The 13,468-nt window shown below is 39.1% G+C and overlaps 1 pseudogene; it reads left to right on the plus strand.

Annotated features, from left to right (window-relative positions):
* Nucleotides 1-863: 863 nt before the first annotated feature.
* LOC148189047 (uncharacterized) lies at nt 864-8,449 on the plus strand (annotated as a pseudogene).
* The last annotated feature ends 5,019 nt before the right edge of the window (nt 8,450-13,468 follow it).

Genomic DNA, 13,468 nt, shown 5'->3' on the forward strand with positions numbered 1-13,468 from the left:
GAATGTCAGGAGTTCATCCTCAGTCAGGTTGAGTGTTTTCCCTTTTTGTTCAGCGTAGAGCTTGACCATTTCCAGTGTGGCATCTCTGAGGGACTTGGGATAGAATGTGAAGAAGATATCCACTAGATCATCTGATGTGAAGCCAGGATCATGTTCTTTGGGGACATAGCAATGAATGAATTGATGTATTTTGTATTTTGTGGACCCAAAAAATGTTTGTTTTCTTTTCATACCCAATAGTATGCCACTTTTGAACTTTGTTTAAGTTGTAGGTGTGGGCATTGGCTATGGTAAGTACTTGTGTGTCAAGAAAAGTGCACCTCCAACTTAGCAGCTAGCAAGAAAATGATGTATGGTAACGTATCAAAATCTTATAGACACAGGCCTTGAATACCTGTGAATTTATTTAGCTGGGAAGTGTATTCTAAGAGGACTAAAATGAGCTATTGAACATCATTCTACAATTTGAAATAAGTTAATTATGAGCAATCCTGCAGACAGTGTTTTCTTTTAGTTAGCGACAAGCTATGTGCCCACTGGCAACTTTTGTTGCCACTCACAGAAATAAGCCAATGAACAAAAAATATTTATCCCAGGTACAAGTTTTTGGGGGAGGGTTACTCTAGAGACTTGAATGATTAAATGATTATAAATATGTTTGGGGGGAAAATCATAAGAAATTTATGAAAATTACCTCTTTTTTTCAGGAGGATTTGAATTCGCCATGTCTTCAGCCAGAAGGAGCAGGAAGCAGATGATGTCATGTGACAGGAAGCACTTGGAAACTATTTTTATAAACCCAGACCTTTGTCTACGTTGTCTACTAGCATATAAGTGGAAAAAGGTGCATTAGTACCTTTGAGATGCGGTAACAATTGTTGCCAGTGGGGCAAAACGAGTTAATGGTTAACTGACCCTTTATATTACCATCATTGGCCCCTGTGGCCCCTTAGGTGGAGAGGGCCCTTAATTGGCCCTTGTGGCCAAGTGAAAATGCCACTTAGTAATCAGTGGTCCACTTGGGGTCCCTTCACAGGGGCCATAAGTAGGCCATTGATTGGCCCTTAATTGGCCCTTGTGTCCAATTAAAGACGCCGCTTATAAATTAAGGTCCATTAATTGTGCCTTATGAAATCTATGGTCCACTTGTGGGCCCCCCAAAGGCCTTTGTGGCAACTTAGAGAAGCCTCTAAGTAATTAATGGCCATTAATTGGCCCTTGTGGCCCTGTGTGCACCTCCTGACATACATAATTGGCACCTCAGCGGCAGGCACCCTCCAAAATTTCTGCCGAAATTTTGTAGTTACTACTACTACTGTTACTATTACCATTACTGCTTACACTGGTAGTTTTGTATTGCTTCTTATACTATTCTTATACTTCTCTTATACTTCTTTTACTATTGCCACACTATAATTGCTACTGTAAATACATCTTCTTCCACTACTGCTATTACTGCTTCTTATACTATTACTACCCCTTGTAGTAATAGTTGTACTGCTGTTTTCCTTTACTTCCTGTACTTTCTTGATAAACTGCTACTTCTGCATACTACAGGCTATAGAAACCATCCAAATGTAAAAATGATGTGCTCTTCAAGGACATTTATGCCTCTCACTTTATTTTCTACATTTTATGTCGAAAATATTAAACACTGATTATTTTAATCTTTTCAGTTGACATCAACTTCTTCCCATGACACTCTTGCAGTTCAACTTGTAGCTTCTTTGCTTTAAAGCAGTTCAGTTTTCATTTCTGCCAGTTTTTCAGATATTTACATCTATTTACGTTTGTAATACATCTCTGCATTTTCAGCAATAAATTTATGCATTTTCAGCAATAGATTTATGCATTTTCAAACATGCTCTCAAACTGATTTCAGCTATTAGGATCCACACTCATGTTTCGCAGGAAATGCATTTTCTAGTTTTCAGTCTGTGATTGTGCTACGCTGGCTTGAAATGTATTTTAAGTATTGTGAATTAAACTATTGTAACAGTAAATTTGCAGAATTTTTATTAGCGTGCTGCTTTCCGGCAACATTTCTTTGTCAAGTTTCAAAAAGCACAGCAAAACAACAGAAAAAAGAGTCTGAAAATTGAATAACATGATACAGTTTTAATGTATCATAAGTTATTATACCAACATGCAGGTTACCAACCTTTATGCAAAGCTCCTTGTCATGATGTGTCAAAGTTGGTCTCACTGAATGCATTCCTTTACAATTATTGGCTCTGATTACATTCTGCAATAAAGGCTTTTTATGCTTTGCATATGAAAACCTCACATTTTCTCATAAATTAATATTACATCAGGGCTATTTGTACTAAAACAACTTTGCCAAAATGACAGTATCAATTCCCACCTCTAAAGAATGCTCTGCATATTCACACAAACAATCAAAACCCAATCAGTTGAACTTCCAGTGCAGCAAATGAAACATGGATGGAAAATTATACCATTGTCATACAGAATATACCAGTAATCACTGAAAATGGGCAGGCAAACAGAAATCAGCAACAAGGCCTTTAGAGTGTCAGGTGTAAGTGTGTGCCTCTGCTCATCAGGACATTACGAATAAATGAGCTCTGCATGAACAATGGGATTTTCGGCAGTAATCCTCCCTGCAAATTGCAGTGGAAGTTCAAGTTAGCATCTCTTGACAGGAATTTACAGTCAGCAACGATAATTGCCTGAAACTGCCAGGAATTGCCGTAGACTAGAAGTATCAAGGTGAGAGACCCCCCCAGGACTGGGTAAGGTTTTCAAACGTAAATGACAACGCTGTCAGCTATACAAATGTGTGTTCGTGTGGCAGTTGGGCTGGGGCACCAGTCCCCAAAAAAACTAAATCTTCCCCTGTCAACATGCTTAAAAAATTACTTTAAGTGGAAAATCTATGATTTCCACTGATATAAAATATGCCCTGTTTAGATATCCAGAGTCTCCACAGTGAGCATGGTTACATCATCAATTTCTGCGCATTGATTGGCAGCAAGGGTTGCGAAGGCTTTGTCCCACCTCCTGTGTCTCAATTAGATGCAAATTTCAATGTCCATGTGTGGCTGGTCATTTTTTCCAGCAATCAACATTACTTTCGTTTTTTTTCCTCAGAAATTTAAACGCACACGGAGGGAAAACAAGACGAAGTAGGTGTATTTGTTTCCATGGAAACATACCCAAAATAACAGAGCAGCAAGACAGAGCTCAGCATAAAGCTAGACCAAGATGGCAAAATGATGGTAAACAATTGAAGAGGTGCTGAAATATTTTTTTTGAAGGAGCGAGGAACGCTGCAGCTGATCCTCGTCACAAACAGCTGATGCAGCAGAAGGAGACAGGCAGGACAGACCAGTGAAGAGACATAAGTTGAGTGACCGAGTGAATTAAATGTTAAAATCCAAGAATATAAATGTGTAATGTGCCACATTGACAAGCCTGCTGCACAAGTCCGGATATATTTTTTCACCAAAGCGACTTTGATGTTGTTTAATTGTATTTTATCGGAAACTGTGTGATGTCTCCAAAACTGAGGGAAATGACAGGCAATATGACCCAATGCAAAGGTAAGATTTAAAGAAAAAAAAAAGCTGAATGTGCTGTGCTGCATGGGATCAGAAATGTTTGTAAGCCATCTGTGTTATCTTAACACTATAGAGCAGTACTAATTGTACTACTTGTGTTTTCAGCTGCTGGAAGTGAGGAGAGCTGTCTTGGCCAAAGAAGAAATGGATGCTTGGAGTGGAATTACAATAGACATGATATCAGATGAAGACAATGGCACAGCTGACAGGGAAGCTGCAGATTGTAAGGCGAGACTGGAAGGGAACCCGAAACATGTAGCACCACACCACAAAAGGTTGCGTATTGGTCCACCCTCAGACAGACCAACTGCATGTGACCCCGAAGCAGCAAAGATACATTTACCTGTGTGAAATACCTACAATTCAAGCATCTCATGTAATAAGACCAGCTCTGCTGTGTTGCTGCTGTTGTTGTTGTTGATTTTTTAAAATAAATCTTGACTATTTTCAATATGTTCCTGACAAATATGCCTTTTTTTCTCAGCTTATAATGTGATAGTGTAGTCCTCAGTAACTGTATAACAATGACAATAGTCAGTCTGTCATTTTCTGTAACCGCTTGTCCTCGCAAGGGTCGCGGCAGGGGGCTTGGAGCCAATCCCAGCTGTCATTGGGCGGAAGGCAGGGTACACCATGGACAGGTCGCCAGACTATCACAGGGCTGACACATATAGACAGACAACCATACACGCTCAGTCACACCTAAGGGCAATTTAGAGTCACCAATCAACCTAAGCTGCATGTCTTTGGACTGTGGGAGGAAGCCAGAGACCCCGGAGAGAACAATGACAATAATCTGTTTTACGGGCTGAAAATCTGACTTTTCATGCAGTGCTTTGCTCTCCTATTCTCTTAAATTGCTCTTGTGTACATGTTCAAAAATAAAACTTGAAGGCTATACATAGCTCCATCAGTAGCAATAATGCACAAATACTTTACGTCCCTTCTTTTTTGTATGATTCACATTGTCTTGTTCTATTTAGCCCTTCCAATTGTGAGGTGGATATGAGCATTCTTCTTGTTTAACCATCTACTATGTTCCAAGGCAGAACCAGCTCAGCCTGGGAATTGGAGTGCACTTTCAGCAAAGTAAAGAGAAGGAAGTACCCCAATTAAAGCCCAATGATGAAAGAGGCAGAAAGTAGGTAGAAGTATAGAAAAAGAGGAAATCAGAGGCAGACCACAAATGTTAAAAGGGAACAAGCAATAAGCAAAGAGCAAGGCCGAAACCAGACAGAAAAATGAGACTGAGCACAAGAGGAGAGGAAGAAATTCAGTAAAACAAGAGGACGAAATGAGTTGTCTGTTTTTGTCAGTGGTTGGGTCCTTCCTACCTCGAGTTCCCAAGACACCACAGACAACAAGCAGCATTCAAAAATTCATCATTACTGGGGAGACAGAGTGACATGGTGATACTGGAGAAGAACAGATTGTCCCATCAAAACAGCGTCCAGATGTCGCCTTCATATTTTATTGTTTTTTTTATCTTTATATTTTTTCAGTTCAATTATTCAGTCAAACTCATTAATAGATATGACTGCAGCCCGTGTTATCTCTGTGCCAGACATTTGATCTGTTCTGGCTCTGGGCTTTGGGGGGGGGGCTTTAGCGGGTATTGTTTTTCCTCTTTCATGATGGCCGGCGCTTTAGATCAGCTGCTGCCAACCTCATTATTTTATCACAGAGGGATGTGAGGCTAGGTCGTGTTGCCTGTTTTTCACTTTATTACCTCACTTTTCTGCAGCAGAGGCCAACTTATTTAAAAGTTGAAGTTGTTTCGTGGTTTCCACATGCCTTGGAAAGCTGACTTGTGGTTATGTAAGGCCTTTTTTTTTAAATTCACTGTTGCATGTTTCACATCAGGGCATTAATAAAGGAGGCTTGGAAATGTCACCAGCCTTTCATGTCATAAGTCATTATGTTCTCTCTTTGCTGTTTATTTATTTATTAGAATTGGTTAATTGATTGATTGAAGTTTATTTTGAACATAAAAAAGTAAAAGAAAAAGAAAAGAATGCAACAACAGATGATAAAAAGTGATCCATGTTCAAAAAGAAATGAGAAGAAGTCAGTAATATAAATAATCATAAAAACAACAACAACTATAATAATAGGAACAATTATTGTACAAATGTACACCTACTGTATATACATCTGTATCAATTAAAAAAAGACAATGAAAAAATGACTTAACAATAAAAAAACAATAACAAATATAACAATCAGAAAAGGACCAGCTAATAATGTACATAAATAAATAGAAAAATAAATAACAAGTAAGAGTATCCTGTGAACACCCAGTGACTGTCACACCCCCATTTCATACCTGTATCCTGTGAAAACATATTCTTTATATTTTGCTTTAAACTGTTTTATGTTTGGACATTGTTTTAACTCATCACCCATACCATTAAACAGTCTCACCCCACAGAATGAAATGCAAAATCTTTTTCTGTTTGTATGGATTCTGTTGATTTTGAAGTTATGTTTCCCTTTTGATTGATAACCCCCCTCTGTATCCCTAAAACATGTTTGTATATTTTGTGGTAGAAGGTTATTTTTAACTTTGTACATAATTTGTGCTGTTTGGAATTTCACTGTCGGTAAGTTTTAATAATTTTGACTGCAAGAAGAGTGAGTAAGTATGATCCAGATAACCAACATTATTAATGACCCGTATTGCCCTTTTTTGAAGAATAGTCAGTGAATTTACTGTACTCATGTAGTTATTGACCCAGATCTCTACACAGTAATTGAAATATGGTAAGACAATGGAACAGTATAGGATGCGGAGTGATTTATTATCCAGAACATGTTTTGCTTTGTTTAAAACTGAAATGTTTCTTGATAGCTTGGTCTGTATATCTTTTATGTGTGTTCTCCAACTGATTTTCTTGTCTATTATTACCCCAAGAAATTTATTTTCCTTAACCTTTTCTATCTGCACCCCATCTATCTGTATTTGTACCTGTATGTTAATTCTGCAATTCCCAAATAAATTTTTTTTTTATTATTTAAGTTTAGTGATAATTTATTTGTGTCAAACCATATTTTCAGTTTATTTTCCATTTCTTTAATGACTTCCTCCAGTAGCTTTTTTAAATCCTCCCCACAACAGAAAATTTTCGGGTCATCAGCAAACAACACCAACTTCAATACCTGTGACATCCTACAAATATCATTACTGTACATAATAAATAGTTTAGGGCCCTACACTGACCCCTGGTGGACACCACAAACAATGGCCAAACATCATGAACAAACACAATCACCCAGCTTAACAAACTGGGGTCCGTTTCACAAAGCAGGTTCAACAAACTCTGAGTGTAACCCTGAACTCTGAGTTGATCTACTCTGAGATAGGAAACTCTGAGTTTCCGGTTCCAGAACAGCTGATTTGAGTTGGTTTAATCAACTCGGAGTAGTTTCACCTGGAGTTAAGCGCGTGCACCACAACTATAAAAAGCCAGCATCAATGGAGCCCCGATTCGACGAGTCACCATGGCAACGGGGAAGCGGAGGGCTGCGTTCTTCACCCCACTCGAATTGGAAATTTGAATGCGCTCATATGCGGAGTTTGAACACGTTTTTAGAAGGAAGTGCAACACCGCTGCAGCTGCAAAAGAGAGGGAGACGGCGTGGGAGAACATTGCTGCCCGGGTCAATGCATAAGTTTAAATGTAGTCCTTAGCAATCACAATACTATTACAGGGGAAAACTGTTTGAATGGTAGCGTATTAATTTATTTCATTTTATTTCATTTAGGTGCAATCCCGCGGGGGAGAAGCGCACGTGGCAGCAGTTTAAGATGAAATATAAAAACATTGTTCAAACAGGTAAGACCTCGGCACAATCTCATGGAGGTACCTCATTTTGATCATGTTTTACATTGTAAAGTAGCCTAAATATTAAGTGGCTGTTATCCCACACATAGCCTAAATGTCTTCATCCATATAATGTTTTGTTAAATAATTAAGTCTATTTAAACTAACACAGACTTCTACTCAGCCAACAAAAAGAAAGTAGATGCCCGTAAAACGGGTGGTGGCCCAGCACCTCCACCTCTAACAGAGGCAGAGGAGCTGGCCCTAAGCCAGAATTTTGGAAGGCCAGTGGCTGAGGGAATCCCTGGAGGGAGTTCATCCTCTGAGGCCACACCCCAAGACACAAGTGCTTTTATAAAATGTAATATGCCTATAAATATATATTTTAAAGCATATTCATACAAATATTCATTTCTCTTTCATGTCTTTTTTTTTCTTTTGGCCCAACAGATTCTGATGGTGCTATCTGCCAGGTGGAGCCCCTTCACGCCACAACAGGCCTTGTAACTGTAAGTAGGTAATACTACTACTCATCTAGGATGAAGAGGATGAAACTGTGTCTGCTGCCTTTACAGAGGGGGATTCAGAAAGGCATACAGAGGTATGTTACTAATAGTTCTCTTCCCATTCACATTTCTTAACATTCTGGTGGAATATAGAGTGTGACATTTAGCCTACACTGAAGTATTGCACATTCTCATCCTTTTTAACAGAGCATGGCTGGGCAACAGCAGGACGGTCCCTCAACTTCCACTGCACAGATGGACACAGTGAGATGGATGTTCAGTAAACACCAGAGGTTCATTCTGTGGAATTCATGTGCAACTGTATAATTTAATGTTGTCTATGTGTTCCCAGTTACCAGTAAAAGAGATATAAAAAATACACTTGCTGAAAAAAATCCAGAAAACAGATAAAGAATTACAATACTTGGACCGCCAGATTAGGAGGGCTGATCTGGAAATTGAAATACTGGAGCACAAGTTAGAGGTGGGTGCATGGTCACAGATGAATTTTGTTAACTATTGGAACATTAACTAAACTAGCTCTTTTATTTGCAGGAAATAAAGAAGACCAAATGAAATGTGCATTATGTCTTTATTTGACTGCTGTGGTGACTTAACGGTGACGGTGACTTAAACTCTGAAGTGATTATGGCATATGGTGTCTCTGACTGCTCTGCCGTCCTGGATAGCTGGCAGGTGGATGGGGTCATCATCTGGGTCTTCAATTTGTAGGGCAGGGTGTTGCTCTCCTCTAATAGTGGCAATATTATGAAGAACAACACATGCCACAATAATATCACAGGCCCTCTCAGGGGTCACCCTGAGGTGACGCAGGCACTGGAAATGGGCTTTCAGCAGGCCTATGGTCATCTCCACCCGGGTCTTGTCCTGCAGTGAGCCCGGTTGAAGTTCTGTTGGGGGCCTGGTTCAGGGTCAGGGTATGGGGTCATAAGCCTAGGTTGGCATGGGTAACTCCTGTCACCCAGCAGAAGGCCATCAAACTCTCCTGTAACATATAGTGGATACATTAGAGTATATTAAAGGAGGGAGACAAGTGAATTATATTTTGAAAATCTTTAGGCTGCTTACCACATTGCAGTCTGTTGCTCAGGTTAGACTCACGATAAATCCTTGAGTCATGAACAGATCCAGGCCACTTGGCCTCCACATTGGAAATGATGTGTGCAGCATCACATACGATCTTGACAGTGCAGAGAATGACAGATGTTGAACTATGATGCAGTCTTTAACATTTTGAAACAGTAGTCAATCTACCTGTAGCCTACCTGCACATTTATGCTGTGAATGGACTTCCTATTCACATAATTGGCTTCATTATGTGAGGGAGCTGTGATGGGAATGTGTGTGCCATCTATGCAGCCAATCACACTGGGAAATCCTAAAAGAAATTAAAATTACTCATCCCAGTTTGAGGTTGCAGCACAATGTCATTAACTGAATATGATTCAAAATTAATTTAACAGATCTCTACATCATTCACCTGCAATCCTGTGGAACTCCTCCTTGATGGCTCTGACAGGTTTATGTCCAGGGAAAACAACAAAGATGTGTAAAAGTCGTTTCAGGGCCAGGCACACCTTTCTGACCGCCCTGCATACAGTTGCCTTGCTTAAATGCTCTGCATCTCCGACATTATACAAGAAACTGCCATTTGCAAAGAACCGCAGCGCAACACACAATATCTGATGGGATGTGAGAGCATGACTGCGGTTGGTAATGTTGCAAATGTAAGGACGGATTAGGTTGTGTATGTATAATATGGACTGTGATGTGAAACGGTACCGCTCAAAAAGATAACTGTCCAGAAATGCGAGAACATCTATCCGCGGTCTGAAAACAATCTCCTGACGAATATTTAGGCTTAATTCTCTGCGCAGTAATCCACTGCTCCTTCATCCACTGGATCATTAATGAAAGGGCATGCCATTTTGACAGACTTCAGAACTATACTCCGACACTCACCTACTGACTGAATGAATGAATGAGGAAATCAAATAGCGTATGTGGCTGAAAGAGGGCGGAGACAGAGAAAAACCCGAGGTTCATTGAGAAAAACCTCGTCCCGACCAGGTTAGGGTCATAGAGTCTGTTACTACGGTAACTGACCAATAGCTTAAGTTACCCCTCTCTGTGAAACAAGCTAGAGTTACACTTCTTTCTCTGGTTTGAGTTACCTCCCTTTTTGAAACGGAAAACTCAGAGTTTCCCTCATTTCAGGGTTAACAGACTCAGAGTTTTCACTAAACCTGCTTTGTGAAATGGACCCCTGTTGTCTCCTCTGTAGATAACTTTTGATCTAATCTAGCACAATACCTCTGATGCCGAATGTTTCCAGTGTTTTATTAGTTTGTCATGGTTGATTGTGTCAAAGGCTTCTTAATGTCAATAAATATTCCAACAGCATATTTCTTTTGCTCAATAGCGTTTGTGATGTCTTCAATTGTTTCTATTATTGCTCATGATGTTGATCTATTTGGTCTGAAACCATATTGACTCTCGAAAAGTTTATTTATGTTTTATTATGAATGTATCCAGTCTATTGTTGAAGAGTTTTTCAAGTATTTTGGAAAATTATGGTAGCAAGGAGATAGCTCTGTAGTTGGTGAAATGACATTTGTTCCCAGTTTTGTACAGCGGAATGACTTTGGCCGTTTTCATATTGTTTGGAAATGAACCAGTTTGAAAGGATAAATTACAGATGTATGTTAATGGTTTTGAAATCCCTTCAAAGACCTCTTTCACTACTGTCATATTGATGTCATTATAATCAGTTGACTTTTTGTGTTTACAGTATTTAACGATGTCCAGTATTTTTTTTTCTCATCTACTGCTTTGAGAAATATGGAGTTGGGATATCTCTCTATCAAACCATCCATATTTATACCAACTGTCTCTGGATCAGAGAGTTTTTCTGTCGTACATTTGCAAAAAATTTATTAAAATTGTCAGCTACATCACTCTTATTAGAAATTACCTTATTCTTTTCAATAAAGTATTCTGGAAAGTCTATTTGTTTAGAACTACTTCTTATAATACTATTTAATATTCCCCATATTCCTTTAATATTGGTTTTGTTATCATTTAATATTCTACAATAATAGTCTTTGTTACTTGTCCTTATAATATGAGCTAACTTATTTTTATATCTTTTATATTTAGTTTTAGCATCTTTAGCTCTCAGTCTCATGAATTCTCTGTATAGTGTATTTTTCTTTTTGCAGGCATTTTGCAATCCCTTTGTGATACACGGACAGTTGCTATATTTCAGTTTTCTTTAATATTTTTTAATTGGGCAGTTTTTATCATAAAAATACTTAAATACATTCATCGCCATATATGAAAACTACATTCCATCCATTCTCTAAAAATATCAATGTTTGTACCTGGGGCCCTGTATATACAGCTAACACTTATTATCTTATCTTATTTTTGTCCCTACATATTTCAATGGTTACACATTCTATACAACCCCACAGTTTCCACTGACGGCTTTTGGTCAAGAGGATAACACTGTTACAGCATACCAAGGCCATAAAAGAACTGTAAATAAGTCAGTGTTGCACTTACTTTACTTCTGCTGCAGGTTAAACCAGTCAAGACAAGTCAAACAATCTTTCAGAAGTTCACAGCAATGAAACAATTGCCTAAAAAATCTAAAACACACATTCACAAAATCCACAAAGTTTTTGGGGATAATCCCCTGAATTTGTAGAAAATTGTTGACTTGAGAAGCTATCATGGAGGGAAATGATTCATGCTTAACAAGAACTACTTGGATCCTAAAAAATAAATACATTTTCCTTTCAATTGACCTATTTAATACAAATTTGTCACACAAATCAGTAAAACTTACTAATAACAAAACACAAATTATAGTGGACATAGACCAGAGAACTGTAAAGGGACAGAGCAGGAAGCCTCAGATGGATGGCCCGGGGACAGGGCAAATCTGGAGGTGGACCAGGAGACCACTGTAGATGGGCAGGGACTTGAGACCCAACACAACTGGCCTCAGGTCATGAGAGAGCAGGAGGCTAGCGAGCTAAATGCTGGGGACCTGGGACTGAGGTTTGAGCTGGCTGCTGCCAGGATGTGTGCGGTACTTCACACATGACCTAACAGTCAGGCTGGACCTCCGAGGATTCCCCAGGGTGGATCCCCAAAAAGTGGTTTGTTGGCTGGAGTTGTCTCTGGATGTGAATGCTGCAGCTTCAGGAAACCAAGGTGAACAGACAGAGTGGGGTGCAAACTGAAGGCTGAGGGGAAAGTTTACTGAGCAGGTTCCTAAGCAACTGGACCTCCCATGAACAACATCCAGGTGGGGAACAATGTAGTTCACCAGTGATTTCTCCTTAAAATGCAGCTGCTGAACACTGATTACTCACAGGAGTTGAGCATGTTGAAGTGGATGAGAGGCAGTGAGTTTTTCCAGTCTGTTCAAACTCAAAACCTCTCCTAGAAAAAAGGTGCCGTTCTGCTGGCTCTATGTTTGGTCAGTTTGCTCTGTTATTTCAGGATGAGGACACAAATGCAGACCTCAGGCAGGTAAGTGAACTGAAACAAAAGTGAGCTTTAATGTTGATATTTTCCCCAAAAAACAGCAAGAAAAAAAAACTTCAAAGAAGTACTGGTAGTAAACAAGTTGCCATTACTGCAGTAGCATCTCTTTCCCATGCGCATTTGAATGCAAACTGTACTGAGAAGTGTACAGTTTTCTACGTTTACCTTTACATTCTGTGTAAAATTACTAGTGCTGGGCCGTTAACGGTGTTAACGTGCTGCGTTAACGCGGGATTCTTATCGCGCGATAAGCAAATTATCGCGCGATAAACTATTCACTAAATTGGGTCTATACAGTGAGCAAGGCACCAATTTCACTTTGTTGTTTAAGCGCGGATGTATACCTGGTCGAATTACGCGGAGGGGGCGTGAACAAGGCGGAAGCTGGGTCTGCCTGAGTGACTGGAGTGATTGGCTCAAGCCGTGTCACAAAGCTGCTGACTGTTAATGGTCTTCTTCATGACCTCTAATGTAGGCCCACAGTTCAGTTAGGGTCATGTTATCAGAGGCTGCGCCCTCTGCTGTTCATTCCAGTTAGCAGGAAAAAGCTTTTTCCACATGGAGACAGAACCTGTGTTCCTAAATGTCTGTGTTTAACAAAATAAAAAAAAGTTAAACACCAAAGTAAATCTTATGGAACATTATTTTTCTTTACCAAATATTATAGTGGAACAGCTTTCTCAAGCAGTTTGTGATGCATTTTCATCATTTAGATAGATAGATATTATTTTGAATGTCTTTGGCAAAATTTAAATCTATAATTTTAATCTAGATTAATCTAGATTAACTACAGGATTGCAGTGAGATTAATCTAGATTAAAAAAATTAATCTATGCCCAGCACTAAAAATTACTTTTAAAAACAATGTCTAGGAGTTAGAGAAGAACCTGATTTAAACCTGAATGTTTCATAAAATTAATTTGAGAATGTTGGGGGGTACAAATGCTCATAAGGCCCAGCATTGCTCCACAAT

The sequence above is a fragment of the Plectropomus leopardus genome, chromosome 8 (genome assembly GCF_026936395.1).
Source record: "Plectropomus leopardus strain MGB_pleo_1.0 chromosome 8, ASM2693639v1, whole genome shotgun sequence".
NCBI classification, from domain to species: domain Eukaryota; kingdom Metazoa; phylum Chordata; class Actinopteri; order Perciformes; family Serranidae; genus Plectropomus; species Plectropomus leopardus.